The 17,386-nt window shown below is 39.4% G+C and overlaps 1 protein-coding gene and 1 pseudogene across 1 annotated transcript in view; one reads left to right on the plus strand and one right to left on the minus strand.

Moving 5' to 3' along the window:
• KLF8 (KLF transcription factor 8) overlaps nt 1-17,386 on the minus strand; it is a 153,379-nt gene that overhangs the window by 80,229 nt on the left and 55,764 nt on the right. The gene's annotated exons all lie outside the window — the stretch shown is intronic.
• On the plus strand, nt 13,397-14,330 carry LOC149991340 (structure-specific endonuclease subunit MUS81 pseudogene; annotated as a pseudogene).

Genomic DNA, 17,386 nt, shown 5'->3' on the forward strand with positions numbered 1-17,386 from the left:
AATAAATAAATAAATAAAAACAAAAAGAATCCAACATGGTAAGACGCAAAAATCACCCCTCAATGAAGAGAAAAGAGGAATCCTCAGAAAGAGAGATAGATGAAATAGACATAGCCCAAATGTCAGACATGGAATTCAAAACAATGGGGGTAAAGAAGCTCAATATACTCGACATCCTTAAAATCAACTATGACAACCTCCAAGGAAGTTACCAGCAGCTCCAAGAAAATTACAGGGAACTTGCAGAGAACTACACCAGCATAAAAAAGGACATAGAAACTGTTAACAAGAACCAGGAAGAACTTAAGAATGCAATCTCTGAACTGAATAACACAGTAGAATCAGTCAAAAGCAGACTAAACGAAGCAGAGGATCGGATTAGTGAGTTAGAAGATAATGTAGAGAAAAACTCCCAGACAATACAGCAAAATGAAAAAAGATTGAAAAAATATGAACAAGATGTAAGGGAATTACAGGATAGCATGATAATAAATAATATCAGGATCATAGGAATTAGAGAGGGAAAAGAAAAGGGCCATGGAATTGAAAAACTGATAGGAGAAATAGTGACAAAAAATTTTCCGAACCTGATGACAGAAAAAGTTATACAAGTTCAGGAAGCACAGAGAGTTCCAATGAAGAGAAACCCCCAAAAACCCACTCCAAGGCACATCATAGTTAAAATGGCAACATTCCAAGACAAAGAGAGAATCCTAAAAGCAGCAAGAGAAAAACAGCAAATAACATACAAGGGAGCTCCAATAAGGCTATCAACTGATTTCTCAACAGAAACATTACAAGCCAGAAGGGAATGGTCAAAAATATTTCAAGCAATGAAAAACAAAGGTCTACAACCAAGAATACTCTACCCAGCAAGGCTCTCATTCAAAATAGAAGGTGAAATAAGGAGTTTCTCAGACAAAGGAAGACTGAAAGAATACATCTCCACCAAACCAGCACTGCAAGAGATGCTAAAGGGAGTGTTCTAAGAAAAAGAAGAAAAGAACAAGAGAGGAGAGGAACAGAGGTACAAAGGGAAATGAATAAATACACGTCAATAATAACCTTAAATGTAAATGGATTAAATGCTCCAATTAAAAGACATAGGGTAACGGAATGGATAAGAAAACAGGACCCACATATTTGCTGTCTACAAGAAACACACCTGAGAATAAAAGATTTACACAGACTGAAAGTAAAGGGATATAAAAAAATATTCCAAGCAAACGAACCAGAAAAAAAAAGCCGGGGTAGCAGTCCTCATATCAGACAAAACGGATTTGAAAGAAACGACAATAAAAAGAGACAAAGAAGGACATTTCAAAATACTTAAAGGAACAATCCATCAAGAAGATATGACTTTGATAAACATATATGCACCCAACATAAGAGCACCCAAATACATAAAGCAAATACTAGAAGACCACAAAAAGGATATCAACAACAACACACTCATAGTAGGGGACTTCAACACTCCATTATCAACAATAGTCAGATCATCAAAGCAAAGAAACACCAAGGATATACAGGCATTGAACAACACACTAAACCACATGGATCTAACTGATATATATAGAACTTTTCACCCCAAAGAAGCAAAACATACATTCTTTTCAAGTGCACATGGGACATTTTCAAAGATAGACCACATGATAGGACACAAAACAAGCCTCAACAAATTCAAGAAAATTGAAATCATATCAAGCATCTTTTCAGATCACAATGCCTTGAAACTAGAAATCAACCTCAGAGAAAAAAATCAAAGACACCCAAACTCATGGAGATTGAATAACATGCTATTAAATAATGAAGGGGTTAACAATGACATCAAAGAAGAAATCAAGAAATTTCTAGAAACTAATGATAATGAGCACACAACAGCCCAAAACCTGTGGGACACAGCAAAAGTAGTCCTGAGAGGGAAGTTCATAGCAATACAGGCATATCTGAAAAGGATAGAAGAATCTCAAATAAAAAACCTAACGATAATGCTACAAGAACTAGAACAACAACAACAAACAAAGCCTAGGGCAAGAAGAAGGAACGAAATCATCAAGATCAGAGCAGAACTAAATGACATAGAGACTAAACAAACAATCCAAAAGATCAACAAAACTAGGAGCCGGTTCTTCGAAAAAATCAACAAAATCTACAAGCCTCTAGCCAGTCTAATCAAGAAAAAAAGAGAGAAGACCCAAATAAACAAAATCAGAAATGAAAGAGGAGAAATCACGACTGATACCTCAGAAATACAAATGATAGTTAGAAATTACTTCAGACAACTGTATGACAAGAAATTTCACAATCTAGAAGAAATGGACGAATTTCTAGAAACATACAACCTTCCAAAACTGAATCAAGAAGAAGTGGAAAGTCTCAACAGACCAATAACAAAAAAGGAAATTGAAACAGTAATCCAAAATCTCCCTGCACACAAAAGCCCTGGACCAGATGGCTTCACAGGCGAATTCTACAAAACATTCAGGGACGAACTAACTCCAATCCTCCTCAAACTGTTCCAAAAAGTCCAAGAAGAGAGGAAAATCCCAAACTCTTTCTATGAAGCCTGTATTATCCTAATCCCCGAACCAGGTCAAGACACAACAAAGAAAGAAAACTACAGGCCAATATCACTGATGAACATCGATGCTAAAATCCTCAATAAAATATTGGCAAACAGGATCCAGCAATACATCAAAAAGATCGTACATCATGATCAAGTGGGCTTCATTCCAGGGATGCAAGGATGGTTTAATATTCGCAAATCAATAAATATAATACATCACCTAAACAGAATGAAAGACAAAAATCACATGATCATATCAATAGATGCAGAAAAAGCATTTGATAAAGTACAACACCCATTTATGATGAAAACACTCAGCAAAATGGGAATAGAGGGAGCATACCTTAACATAATTAAGGCTATATATGAGAAGCCTGAGGCCAACATCATACTCAATGGACAAAAACTGAAAGCATTCCCCCTGAACTCAGGAACTAGACAAGGTTGTCCACTCTCTCCACTCCTTTTCAACATAGTGTTGGAAGTCCTAGCCACAGCAATCAGACAAGAAAAAGAAATAAAAGGCATCCAAATTGGGAAAGAGGAAGTAAAACTTTCATTATATGCAGATGACATGATAGTATACCTAGAAAATCCTATAAACTCCACTAAAAGACTACTCGATATAATAAGTGAATTTGGCAAAATCGCAGGGTACAAAATAAATATACAGAAGTCTAAGACATTTCTGTACACCAACAATAAAATAGCAGAGACAGAGACAAAAAAGAAAATACCATTTACTAAAGCAACAAGAAAAATAAAGTACCTAGGAGTAAACTTAACCAAAGAGATAAAAGACCTGTACTCTGAAAATTACATAATATTGAGGAAAAAAATTAAGGAAGAAACAAATAAATGGAAGCAAATACCATGTTCTTGGATGGGAAGAATCAACATCATCAAAATGCCCATACTACCCAAAGCAATTTACAGATTCAATGCAATCCCTATTAAAATACCAATGACTTATTTCACAGACCTAGAACAAATACTCCATAAATTCATATGGAACCAAAAAAGACCCCGAATAGCAAAAGCAATCTTGAGACGGAAGAACACAGCAGGAGGAATCACAACACCAGATATCAAACAATACTACAAAGCCACTGTAATCAAAACAGTCTGGTACTGGCATAAGAACAGACATATAGATCAGTGGAACAGAATAGAGAGCCCAGAAATAAATCCACGCCTCTATGGTCAACTAATATTTGATAAAGGAGGAAGGAACATAAAATGGAGTGAGAAGAGCCTCTTTAACAAATGGTGCTGGGAGAACTGGATAGGGACCTGCAAAAAAATAAAACTAGACCACCAACTTACACCACACACGATAATAAACTCAAGATGGATCAAAGACTTAAATGTAAGTCATGATACCATAGAAGTCCTAGAGGAAAACATAGGCAAGAAAATATCAGATATCTCACATAACAATCTCTTCACGGATACATCTCCTAAAGCAAGAGAAATAAAGGAAAAAATAAATAAATGGGATTACATCAAACTAAAGAGTTTCTGCTCAGCTAAAGAAAACATCAGCAAGATGGAAAGGAAACCAACCATATGGGAAAACATATTTGCCAATGACATCACAGACAGGGGACTGATTTCCAAAATATATAAAGAGCTGATACGACTCAACATCAAGAAAACAAACAACCCAATTAAAAAATGGGCAAAGGACCTGAACAAACACTTCTCCGAAGAGGACATACAGAAGGTCCATAGACACATGAAAAAATGCTCAACATCATTAGCCATCAGGGAGATGCAAATAAAAACCACAATGAGATACCATTTTACACCAGTCAGAATGGCCATCCATCAACAAATCAACAAGCAACAAGTGCTGGCGAGGATGTGGAGAAACGGGAACCCTACTGCACTGTTGGTGGGAATGCAGACTGGTGCAGCCACTATGGAGAACAGTATGGAATTACCTCAAAAGATTAAAAATGGAACTGCCTTTTGAACCAGCAACTCCACTACTAGGATTATACCCGAAGAATCTTGAAACACCAATTCAAAAGAACTTATGCACCCCTATATTCACTGCAGCACTGTTTACAATAGCTAAGTGCTGGAAACAGCCTACGTGCCCATCTGTAGATGAGTGGATCCAAAAACTGTGGTACATTTACACAATGGAATACTATGTAGCAGAAAGAAAGAAGGCACTCCTGCCATTTGCAACAACATGGATGGAACTAGAGAGAATTATGCTTAGTGAAATAAGCCAGGCAAATAAAGAAAAATACCATATGATATCACCTAATACAGGAAATTAAAGAACAACACAAACAAAGGAACTAAATAGAACAAAGAGCAGAATAGCAGTCAATAGGGGGGATGGGAGAGGGAGAGAAGGAAGATAAGTAAGGGAAGGGTTTAGTCAAAGAACCTGTATAAAAGACTCATGGACATGGACAACGGGGAGGAATATGATTGCGGGAGAGGGGGTGGGTTGGGTGGGGGAGAGAAATTAGGGGAAAAGGGGACAACTGTAATTGAAAAACCAAAAAAAAAAAAAAAAAAGATAATCAATCACACAAAAAAAATCAGTTATGTTCCTATACATTAACAATAAACTATCTAACAAGTAAATAAATAAAAGAATCCCATTTACAACAATATCAAAAACAATAAAATACTTAGGAGTAAATTTAACCAAGAAGGTAAAGATCCATAAACTGAAAATTATAAGACATTGATAAAAGAAAATGAAGCAGAAACAAATAAATTGATAAATATCCCATGTTCATTGAGCAGAAGAATTAATATTGTTAAAATGTCCATACAACACAAAGCTATGTATGGATTCAATAAAATCACTATCAGGATTCCAATGGCATTTTTTTTACAGATATGGAAATAAATAATCTTAAAATTCTCAGGAAACCACAAAAGACTTCAAGTAGCAAAACAAATCTTAGAGAGAAGAACAATGAATTGATTTCAAACTATATTACAAAGCTCTAGTAAGCAAAATACTGTAGTGCTGGCATAAAAACAGACACATAAACCAATGAAATAGAGTAGGGAACTCATAAATAAACCCATGGATATATGGTCATCTAATATTTGAAAAGACAGCCAAAAATACTCAATTATATATATATATGTGTGTGTGTGTGTGTGTGTGTGTATCAAAATGATTACCACAACAAGGTTAGATAACACATCCATCACCTCACATATTACCATTTGTGTGTGTGTATGTGTGTGGTAATAAGAATTTTTTAAGATCTATTCTCTTAGAAACTTACAAGTATACAATACAATATTTTTTAACTATAGTCACCATGCTGTCCATTAGATCCCCAGAACTTATTCATCTTATAAACGGAAGTTTAAACCACTTGGCAATGAATTTTAGGCTATGACACCAAAAAGCATAAGCAACAAAAGCAAAGTAAGTAGGACTACATTAAACTAAAAAGTTTCTGAAAGATAAAAGAAATGATAAACAAAATGAAAACACAACTTATGGAATAGGAGAAAATATTTGGAAACCACCTATCAGTTAAGGAGCTAATATCCAAAATATAAAGGAACTCACACAACTCAATAGCAAAAAAAAATAGCAATTAAAAATGAGCAGGGGCCCTGATTAACTATTTTTCCAAAGATATCAATGGCCAAGAGATACATGAAAAGAGGTTGAACATCAGTAATCATCAGAGAGAAAATCAGAACCACAATGACATATCACCTAACATCTGCTAGAATGGCTACCTTCAAAAAGACAAGCAACATCAAATGTTGGTATGGATATGGAGAAAGAGGAACCCTTGTATACTGTTGGTAAGAATTTAAATGGGTACAGCCACTATGAAAAACACGGTGGCTCCTTGAAAAAATTAAAAGTAGAACTATGATACAATCCAGGAGTCCCATTTCTGGGTATATATTGAAAGAAAATTAAATCACTACCTTGAAGAGATTCCTGCAATCCCATGTTCATTGCAGCATTATTTACAATAGCAAAGATATGAAAACCACCTAACTGTGCACCAACAGGTGAATGGGTTAAGAAAATGTGACAGATCATGAAGGTGGCAGCCAAGTAGATAGAAGCAGAGTCCACTTGCTCTTCTACCCAGTTTGGACACCTGGCTGATCTTTCGAAAAATAAACTAAACATTCAATGGATATTCCAAAAAATAAACAGAACCTTCAACAGAATCTTAGCTGGTATGAAGTTTGGAAGCCAAGGAGTACAGAAGACACTACACAATGGGCAGTAAGGGGATTTTATAGGTGGACTGGGAAATACCCCAGGCATGGCACCTGCAGTAGTGGCACCAGTGGTGCCTGCATCCGAGAGCCTGGTCAGAGATCACAGCTTTTCGGCCCTCTCCTCACCCAGAGCAGGGAATCCCCAGGTCCTGGCCAGGAGCGACTTGGATACACAAAGTCAGGGAGATTCAGGTTACACACACAACACACACACACACACACACACACACACACACACACACACACACACACACACACACACATAGTGAGCAACACACCCACAGCTGCAGAGGAAAGTGCCAACAGGGAGAGAGTTAGAGACAGAGAGTGATACTCTCTGCACTGGGGTCTGGTCTGGTGGAGGAGGCTGGCTGCAGCCAGCTGTGATTGTGAGAGACTTGACTTTTTGGAGAGGTGGTTGTACAGAAAGCTGGAAAGTGACTCTGCTGCAGAGGGAGAGCCCAGAGACACTTTTTAAAAGGGGACTTTAGGCATGCTGGGCAGGGACCTCACATGCAGCTGCCCTGCCAGCAAGAGGAAAGGATTGAGGGCACAATTTGCTCCCACTCAGTGCAGCTGGGCAGATTGATCAGTAAAGTGCACAGCAAAGAGATTTCTCAGCCCCAGCCCTGTACAACTGTCAAGAGTGTAGAGTGCAGGCCTCTATATAATGAGAGGGCAGTGGGCTGGGGACCGTACCCCTGAGATTATTTAAAGCCAGACAGAGCCACCTTTCCTGGCAGAACCTGGAAAGGAAGGTTGCACCCAGACCCCACCTCCTGCAGGCATGGGCAAGATCTGCAAAACAGGCTGAGCAGGCTCAAGAACCCTGCAGGGTACATTTCCGCAAGAGAAAGTAAGAGCAATGCCTAAAGGGCCCATTTTGAACTTCTCTCAAGGAGACAAAATACACTGGTTCCTAGGGTCCTATTTCACTGAGGCCAGTGATCAGGGAGATCAGGAAGCGGTGCAACAAGGTGGATTCAGGGTCCCACCCAGCTTCAGCTAGGCACGCACACAGAGCTGCAGTCAACACCAAGCAGGAGAGAGTTAGTTGACCCTCTTACACAGATTGTCACCTCTCCCCACCCCACACCCCATGAAACAGACAGCTATTTAATCAGAAACCATACATTATTGGAGATAAGCTGGGACAGACCAAGACGTGTGGTGCAGGAGCAGGGGGAACACACCCATAATTTTCCCAGAAGACTGAACAGCACCTCCCAGGGGAGACCTAGGCGGCCCACCCTCCCAATAGCAACATTAGTTTCCTCTAGAGGCAGGTGAAGGTGATACAGGCAGTGTTGCCAAAAGTTGGATGACCCACTCCTGAATACTGAGCTGATAAAAAGAGGTGGATCCAGAAAAAGTAGTCAGAAGGTGAACTCCAAATGGCTGAGACGAATTTCACCTCACTCTTCAGAATTTGCAGTTTTCTCTTCTTTTTTTTTCTTTTCTTCCTTTCATATAGCCTCTTAGTATTTCTTCTTTTGCTTCAATTGCATTTCAATGATTTACTACTTTGTCTTTTATTTTTATTCAGATTTTGTATTATTTATTTTATTGTTATTTCAAATCTCACTTTGCACCCTTCCCTTGTCTTACTCCCTTTTGCCTTCTTCCTGCCCTTTCCTATTTTCATTGTAAATTTTATTGTCTCCCATGCTATGCTTTGTTCCTATTCCTTATTCTTACTATTTCTCCTCCCTCTATCCTCTCAAAAGCAGTCTTCTTTCCTTTAGTCATCTCACAGTCTTTTTCCCCCTCTTATAATATTCTTATTTTTTTTCACTTTCATAAATTATGGCTTGTTGGGTGTGGATAGTATGGTTACTGCTGTTCTTCTTCAACAGTATTTCTATTTGTTCACTAATTTTTGTACTTCACACTCCATAGGCCACTCTCCTCCTGCCTTACTCCATTTTGCCTTTTCCGTGCCCTTGCTCATTTGAGTTAGGAATTTTAGTTTTCCCATTACTAGCCTGGATTCTGCTCCTTACTCTTATTAGTTTTTCTCCCACTATACTCTCAAAACCATTTTTCTTTACCGTAGACATCTCACATTCTCTTTTTAATATATTTTTACTCCCTTCCCACCTTTACTAATATTTGCCCAGCTGTCATTGTTATTGACCCTGCTGTTTTTCTGAAACTTTGTTCCCTTTGGTTCTCTACCTTTTTTATTTCATTTCAGACCTCATAAGGTACTCTTACCTTCTTTCTATTCCATTTTGCCACCACCCTTCTCTGTTTTACTTACATTTTAGTTTATTCCCTCCCTTTCCTCACCTCGTTTCTATTCCCCACTCTTATTATTACCCCTCCCTCTTCCACTCAAAATTATTTTTCTCTCCTTTAGTGATTTCATATTCCCTTTTCCCTATCTTATAGTATTCTGGTGTTTTTTGAATATTATAAAAGATTTTTGTTTTTTTTTATTATTGCTTTTCAATTACAGTTTCCCATTTTCCCCCCATTGCTCCCCGCTACCCAGCCCACCCCTTCAACCACAGTCATAACCCATCCCGTTGTCCATGTCCATGTTTTATTTATACATGTTCCTTGACTAGACCCTTCCCCTACTTATCCCCCTTCTCTCCCTTACCCCTCCCCCTGATAACTGTTGTTCTGTTCCTTGTTCAATTTTCTCCATTTGTTTGTGTTGTTCATTAGTCTCCCGTGTTAGGTGATATCATATGGTATTTTTCTTTCATTGCCTGGCTTATTTCACTAAGCATAATTCTCTCTAGTTCCATCCATGTCGTTGCAAATGGCAGGAGTTCCTTCTTTCTTTCTGCTACATAGTATTCCATTGTGTAAATGTACCACAGTTTTTTGATCCACTCATCTACAGATGGGCACTTAGGCTGTTTCCAGCACTTACCTATTGTAAACAGGGCTGCTATTAACATAGGGGTGCATAGGTTTAACCCATTCATTGTTTAATATCATGTTATTCATTCTCCATGAGTTTGGATGTCTTTGCTTATTTTTATTTGAGGCTGATTTCTAGTTTCAAGGCATTGTGGTCTGAGAAGATCCTTGATATAATTTCAATTTTCTTGAATTTGTTGAGGCTTGTTTTGTGTCTTACCATGCGGTCTATCTTTGAAAATGTCCCATGCGCATTTGAAAAGAATGTATATTTTGCTTCTTTGGGGTGAAATGTTCTCAATATATCAGTTAAGTCCATTTGATCTAGTGTGTTGTTCAATGCCTCAATATCCCTGGTGTTTCTTTGCTTCAAAGATCTGTCTATTGTTGATAATAGGATGTTAAAGTCCCCTACTATGAGTGTGTTGCTGTTGGTATCCTTCTTGTAGTCTTCTAGTATTTTCCTTATATATTTGGGTGCTCTTATGTTGGGTGCATATATGTTTATAAGGGTTATATCTTCTTGATGGATTGCTCCCATAAGTATTATGAAATGTCCCTCTTTGTCTCTTTTTATGGCCTTTGCTCTGAAATCCATTTTGTCTGATATAAGAATCGCTACCCCAGATTTTTTTTCATGTCTATTTGCTTGAAATACTTTTTTCCATCCCTTCACTTTCAGTCTGTGTAAATCTTTTGTTTTGAGGAATGTCTCTTGGAGACAGCATATATGTGGGTCATGTTTTCAAATCCATTCCACTACCCTGTCTTTTGATTGGAGCATTTAATCCATTTACATTTAAGGTTATTATTGACAGGTATTTATTCATTTCTCTTTGTTCCAGTGTTCCTCTCCCTCTCTTTTTTTCTTCTTTTTCTTATGCATTCCCCTTAGCATGTCTTGCAATGTTGGTTTGGTGGAGATGTATTCTTTCAGTTTTCCTCTGTCCGAGAAACTCCTTATTTCACCTCCCATTTCGAATGAGAGCCTTGTTGGGTAGAGTATTCTTGGTTATAGGCCTCGGTTTTTCATTGCTTGAAATATTTTTTGCCATTCCCTTCGGGCTTGTAGTGTTTGTGTTCAGAAATCAGTTGACAGCCTTTTCGGAGTTCCCTTCTATGCTATTTGCTGTTTTTCTCTCGCTGCTTTTAAGATTTTCTCTTTGTCTCTGAATGTTGCCATTTTCATTATGATGTGCTTTGGAGTGGGCCTTTTTGAGTTCATCTTCATTGGGACCCTCTGTGCTTCCTGGACTTGCATGACTTTTTCTCTCATCAAGTTAGGAAAATTTTCTGTCATTACTTTTTCAATCAGGTTTTCTATCCCATGCTCCTCCTCTTCTCCTTTTGTATCCCCATGATATGGATATTGTTTCGTTTCATGTTGTCCTGCATTTCTCTTATTCCCTCTTAATTCTTTTAAAATCTTTTTTCATTTTGTTGTATTGTCTGGGAATATTTTTCCACATTGTTCTCTTACTGACTGATCCAATCCTCTGCTTCGTTTAGCCTGCTTTTGATTGATTCTACTGTGTTCTGCTGTTCAGAAATTGTATTCTTCATTTTTTCCTGGTCCTCATTGATAGTTTTTATGTCCTTTTTTATGCTGGTGTAGTTCTCCGTAAGTTCCTTGTAGCTTCCCTGCAATTCTTTGTAGTTTCCCTGTCGTTCCTTGTAATTCCCCTGGAATTTGTTGTAGTTTTCTTTGAGTTTGTCAAGTTCATTGAGCTTCCTTATAACCATTCTTTTGAATTCCATGTCTGATAGTAGGCTTATGTCTATCCCAGCTATCTCTCTTTCTGGGGATTCCTCTTTCCCTTTCATTGGTAGGTTGTTTCTGTGTCTCTCCATGTTGGATTCTTGTCATTTGATTTTGTTTATTAGATTTGTCTGCTTTGATTTCCCACCTTCATGGTATGAGATTCTGTATAGGAGACCTGGGGATTCAGTGGTGCAGTCTCTTTGATCTCCTGAGCCTGATGTTCTTGCGATGCCATTTATGCCGTTTGTTTAAGCTGTCTGGTTATATTTCAGTTACTCTTTGGTGGATCTCCCTCTGGCTAGTTGATTGAGAGTCACTCTCCCCACCTTGTCTTGAGTTCTTTTGTGGAGATGCTGTTAAAATATAGACACACAACCCAGGCAAGAAACCCACACCCTCCAAAGTATCCCCCACGCAGAATCCCACTATCACCAGCAAATGAGCCAGTATTAATATAAATGTAGAGAGGTTAAGACTATTATACTAAAAGAGAAACAGATAAGAGTTGTTTCAAATGAAAGATGATTTTTGAGACGTAAGATAATAGAATAATAATAGTAGCAAGTAGGGTCAAAGCTATGCAAGATAGTAAGTACTATTTGCATTGTATGTTGAAAAAGGGAGGGAAGAATGCAGAATGAAGTGTATAGTATTAGGTTTATATAGCAGTTATATGCTATACGTTTAGTGTGAGAGGGAGGATAAACAACACAGACAAACAAACAAAAATTAAAGAAGAAGGATAGGAGGGAGAGAAGACAGGAAACAGATTAAAGAAAGAGTTTTTACCCAGTACAACCTTTGGGTGCTGTCTTCTTTTCCTGGATCCACACCTGGTCAAAATTCCATGGGTTTCAAACCTTTTCTGGCTGGCTGGCTGTGAGGAGATCCAGCTTGATTCTGAGGTTGCTAGCCTCTCACTCGTGGGCCTGCCGCCGCTCTGCTGTGAGCCGCACTTAGTTGAATCCTCTCGCCCCTGGTCCTACAGCACCCTCAGTCCTCCTCAGGCTTGTCTAGCAACGCTGTTGTGCTGGTGGACCAGCACACGCATGCCAATAGTCTCTCCCCAGCCTCAAGTCCTGTCTCTGCTCCTCCAAAAAAGTCTCTGTGTTGCCTGCAAACAGCAGCACTGGCTCTCGTCCCTGCATGTATGTCTGCACGTGCCACCTGCCCACTGGGGTCCTTACCGAGTCTGCGGTTCTGCCGCAGCTTTCCCGCAGGGGCCCCTCTCCCTGGCTCAGTTCTGCTCCTTTGATTGGTGGAGCCCTGGCACAAGTGCTCAGAGCGCAGAGTTGTCAGCCCAGGGTTACCAGCCAAGGGAGTCCCTACCTAGACTCAGTTCATACAGTTTCTTACAGTCCGGGCTGTTCACTATCTTCCCATGCCTCCGGCTGTTTCAACCAAACCTTCTCACTGCCTCCCTCCAGGACTTTGCTGGTCAGTGTGCCCTTGGCAGGGGGAAGCCTCTATGCAGATCCCGGCTAACGAGCTGGTCAGCAGCTGCTCCTTTAGGGTGCGGTACGGCAGAGGCCGTGGTCTGGGAGGCCCAGCGACTCAGCCTGGAGAGCCCAGCCGAATTTTCCACCCTCCTTCACGCTGCTCCCACACTGTGTTCCCTGTTCATGCTATCTAAAATCCACACTCACTCACTCTTCTCCATGTTTGCACTACAAGTCCTTCTGCGATGGGACCAAGCAGACAACACCGCTACCTACTCTGCTGCCATCTTTCCTCTCTATCTTATAATATTCTTAATCTCTCTCCACTTTTATTAATATTTTCTCTGTTGGTATTGATACTACTGATGTGGTAGGAGGGCATTTCTACTGGCATGGGTTTGGTTTTCTGGTAATATGGCTTTGTTAACCAGCACCTGTACAACAGCATACAAGATACGGCAAGAGCTGTGACTTGGGAGTCAGCCAGCTGGAGGGGAGAATCCACCAATGAATGAGCCACAAATAAGCAAAGCCCAAATACAATAAGAGATGCCACCACTGGAGCTGAGGCCTGGAGAGTACTGGGTGCTGTCATGTGTGTGTAGAGGATGGCGAGGCCAAGGGGGCGGGTCACAGGACAAAGCTGCTCTGTCAGCTGCAGTAGCTTCACATGAACCACACAGTGTGCAGACTGCATGTTGGGGATTTTGTGTGGTTAGCACAGGAGACCAAGCCCAGAGACCTAGCAAGACCTGAGGAACTAGTCCTGGACCACATTGTGGAGCACAAGTGACTGGATGACATGTGTAGCAGCATGACTGATGGCCGCTTCTGGGAGCAGAAGTTCCAACTAAAGCACTGTGGCCTGGGGCGCCTAGTATACCTGGTGCAGGAGCATGGATCAGTGCACAACCTCAGCCTTCCCAAGAGCACGATGCTGCAGGCTGTCACCAACACTCAGGTCATTGATGGCTTCTTTGTGAAGCACACAGCAGATATTAAGGAGTAAGCTGCCTACCTGGCCCTCCTTACATGGGGCCTGAAGAGACTCTACCAGGGCCACACCCTATGCAGTCATCCCTGGGGAACCCCAGGGCACCCCAAATCAGGGGTTGATCCCTCCGCAAATCCTCTCTGCTCACTCCTCACCTTCAGTGACTTCAACGCGGGAGCCATCAAGAACAAGGCCCAGTCCATGAGGGGGGTGTTCACCCAGCAGCTGATGCAAGTACGAGGAGTGAGTGGTGAGAAGGCAGCAGCCTTGGTGGACTGGTACAGCACTGCTGCCAGCCTACTGGCTGCCTATGATGCCTGTGCCACCCCCAAGGAACAGGAGATGTTGCTGAGCACCATCAAGTGTGGGAGACTGCAGAAGAATCTGGGTCCTGCTTTGAGCAGGATTTTGTCCCAGCTCTACTGCAGCTATAGCCCCCTGACCTGAGCTGTACCACAAGATGGACCCTAGCCCCTATCTTTCCAGGCTAGCCAGCCTTTAAACCAGAATATTTTTGGCTACAATAAAAATCTAAGTATTTTCAAAAAAACAAACATACAAACACAACTTAGAAAATCCATATCAGGAGATCTAAGAGACTGAGCCACTGAATCTTACAGGTCTCCTAACACAGAAGGTCACACCACGAAGACAGAGGGGCAAAAACCAGCATTCTAATATGCATAAACAATAAGAAGAGTCACCTAAGATGGGGAGACAAAGAAACAACCCTCAATCGAAAGGAAGGGAGTAATCCCCAGAAAGACTGCTAAAGAAAATAGAGGCAAGCAAACTATCAGACATCAAGTTCAAAATAATGGTGATAAGGATGCTCAAGGAGCTCAGTGATAACTACAAAGAACTCCAAGGAAGCTACAAGGAACTTACTGAGAATTACACCAAAATGAAAATGGACATAGAAAACATTAGTAAGAGCCAGGAGGAAATGAAAACATACAATATCTGAAATGGACAACACAGTAGAAGGAATTAAAAACAGGTCAGATGAAGCAAAGGATCAGATCAGTGAGCTGGAGGACAAGTAAAAAAAATTCCCAAACAGAACAACAACAAAAAAGACTCAAAAAGAATGAAGAGGTGTTAAGGGAGCTGCAGGATAACATGAAACATAATAATGTCCATATAGTAAGGATACCAGAAGGAGAAGAAAAGGAGCAAGGGATAGAAAACATTTTTAATAAGTGTAATGACAGAAAACTTCCCTAACTTGATGAGAGAAAAAGTCAAACAAGTCCAGGAAGCACAGAGGTTCCCAATCGAGATGAACCCAAAGAGGCCCACTCCAAGACACATCATAATTAAAATGGCAAATTTTAAAGGCAGCAAGAGAGAAAAAGCTAGTAACATACAAGGGAGCTCCAATAAGGCTATCAGCTGATTTCACAACAGAAACACTACAAGCCAGAAGGGAATGCAAAAAACATTCCAAGTAATGAAAAGCAAAGGCCTAATACCAAGTCTACTCTATCCAGCAAGGGTAGCAATACTTAAATCAGACAAAATAGATTTCAAAACAAAGGCCATAAAAAGAGACAGAGAAGGACACTTCATAATACTTAAGGAACAGTCCATCAGGAAGATATAACCATTGTAAACATAGGAGCACTCAAATACATAAGGAAAATCTTGGAGGATTACAAGAAAGATATAGACAGCAACACACTTATAGTTAGAGATTTTAACACCTCACTGTCAACAATGGATCGATCTTCCAAACAAAGAATCAACAAGGACATGGTGGTACTGAACAACACTCTACATCAAAAGGACTTAATTGATATATACAGAACATTTCATCCCAAAGAAGCAAAATACACATTCTTTTAAAATACTCATAGAACATTCACAAAAATAGACCGCATGGTAGGACATAAAACAAGCCTCAACAAATTCAAGAAAATTGAAGTCAATCAAGCATTTTCTCAGATCATAATGGCTTAAAACTAGAAACCAATATTAAAAAAAAACCACAAAAACATTCAAATTTGTGGAAAATGAATAACACGCTATTAAACAATGAATTGGTTAACAATGAGATCAAGGAAGAAATCAAAAAGTTTCTGAACAAAAATGAAAATAAACACACAACAGCCCAAAACCTATGGGACACAGCAAAGGCAATCCTAAGATGGAAGTTCATAGCAATACAGGCCTACTTTAAAAAGAAAAGTTTTAAATAAACAGCCTAACCCTACACATACAAGAGCTAGAGGAACAACAACAAACAAAGCCCAGAGTGAGTAGGAGGGAAATAATCAAGATCAGAGCAGAATTAAATGACATAGAGATTAAAAGAACAATTTGGAGGATCAATAAAACCAGGAGTTGGTTCCTTGAAAAGATAACCAAAATTGACACTTTAACCAGACACATCAAGAAAAAAAGGGAGAGAACTCAAATAAATAAAGTCAGAAATGAAAGAGGAGAAATTACAACCAACACCACAAGAATAAAAAGGATTGGCAGAAATTACTACAAACTACTATATGCCAAGAAGTTCAACAACCTGGGTATAAAATGGACAAATTTCTAGAAACATATAACCTTCCAAAACTGAATCAAGAAGAAGCAGAAAGCCTGAATAACAACTAGTGAAACTGAAGCAGTAATCAAAAAACTCCCAGCACACAAAAGCCCTGGATCGAATGGCTTCACAGGCGAATTTTACAAAATATTTAGGGAAGAGCTAACTCCTATCTTTCTCAAACTATTCCAAAAAATTCAAGAAGAGGGAAGACTCCCAAACTCTTTCTATGAGGTCAGTATTATCCTTATTCCAAAACCAGGTAAAGACACAGCAAAGAAAGACAACTACAGGCTAATATCGCTGATGAACATAGATGCAAAAATCCTCAATAAAATATTGGCAAATCGGATCCATCAATACATTAAAAATATCATACACCATGATCAAGTGGGATTTATCCCAGAGATGCAAGAATGGTACAATATTTGCAAATCAGTAATCGTGATACATCACATAAACAAATGAAAGACAAAATACAGCACCCATTTATAGTAAAAACATCAGAGTTGGAGTAGAAGGAGCATACCTCAACATAATGAAGGTCATATATGAGAAGCCTACAACCAACATCCCACTTAATGAGAAAAAACTAAAAGCTTTCTCCCTAAGATGAGAAATAATACAAGGGTGTCCATTTTTACCACTTCTATTCAACATAGTATGGGAAGTTGTAGCCACAGAGATCAGACAAGGAAAACAAATAAAAGACATCCAAATTGAAGGGTAAAAGTAAAACTGTCATTGTTTGCAGATGACATGATAGCGTACATAGAAAACCCTGTAAGCTCCATTAAAAAACTACTCAATCTAATAAGTGAATTGGCCTAATAATGGGATACAAAGTCAGTATTCAGAAATCAAAGGTATTTTTGCACACTGACAATCAAATATCAGAAACAGAAATTAGGGAAAAAGTCCCATTTACTATAACAAGAAAAATAAAATACCTAGGAAT

The sequence above is a fragment of the Furipterus horrens genome, unplaced genomic scaffold (genome assembly GCF_987537825.1).
Source record: "Furipterus horrens unplaced genomic scaffold, mFurHor1.1.pri manual_scaffold_17, whole genome shotgun sequence".
Lineage (NCBI taxonomy): Eukaryota > Metazoa > Chordata > Mammalia > Chiroptera > Furipteridae > Furipterus > Furipterus horrens.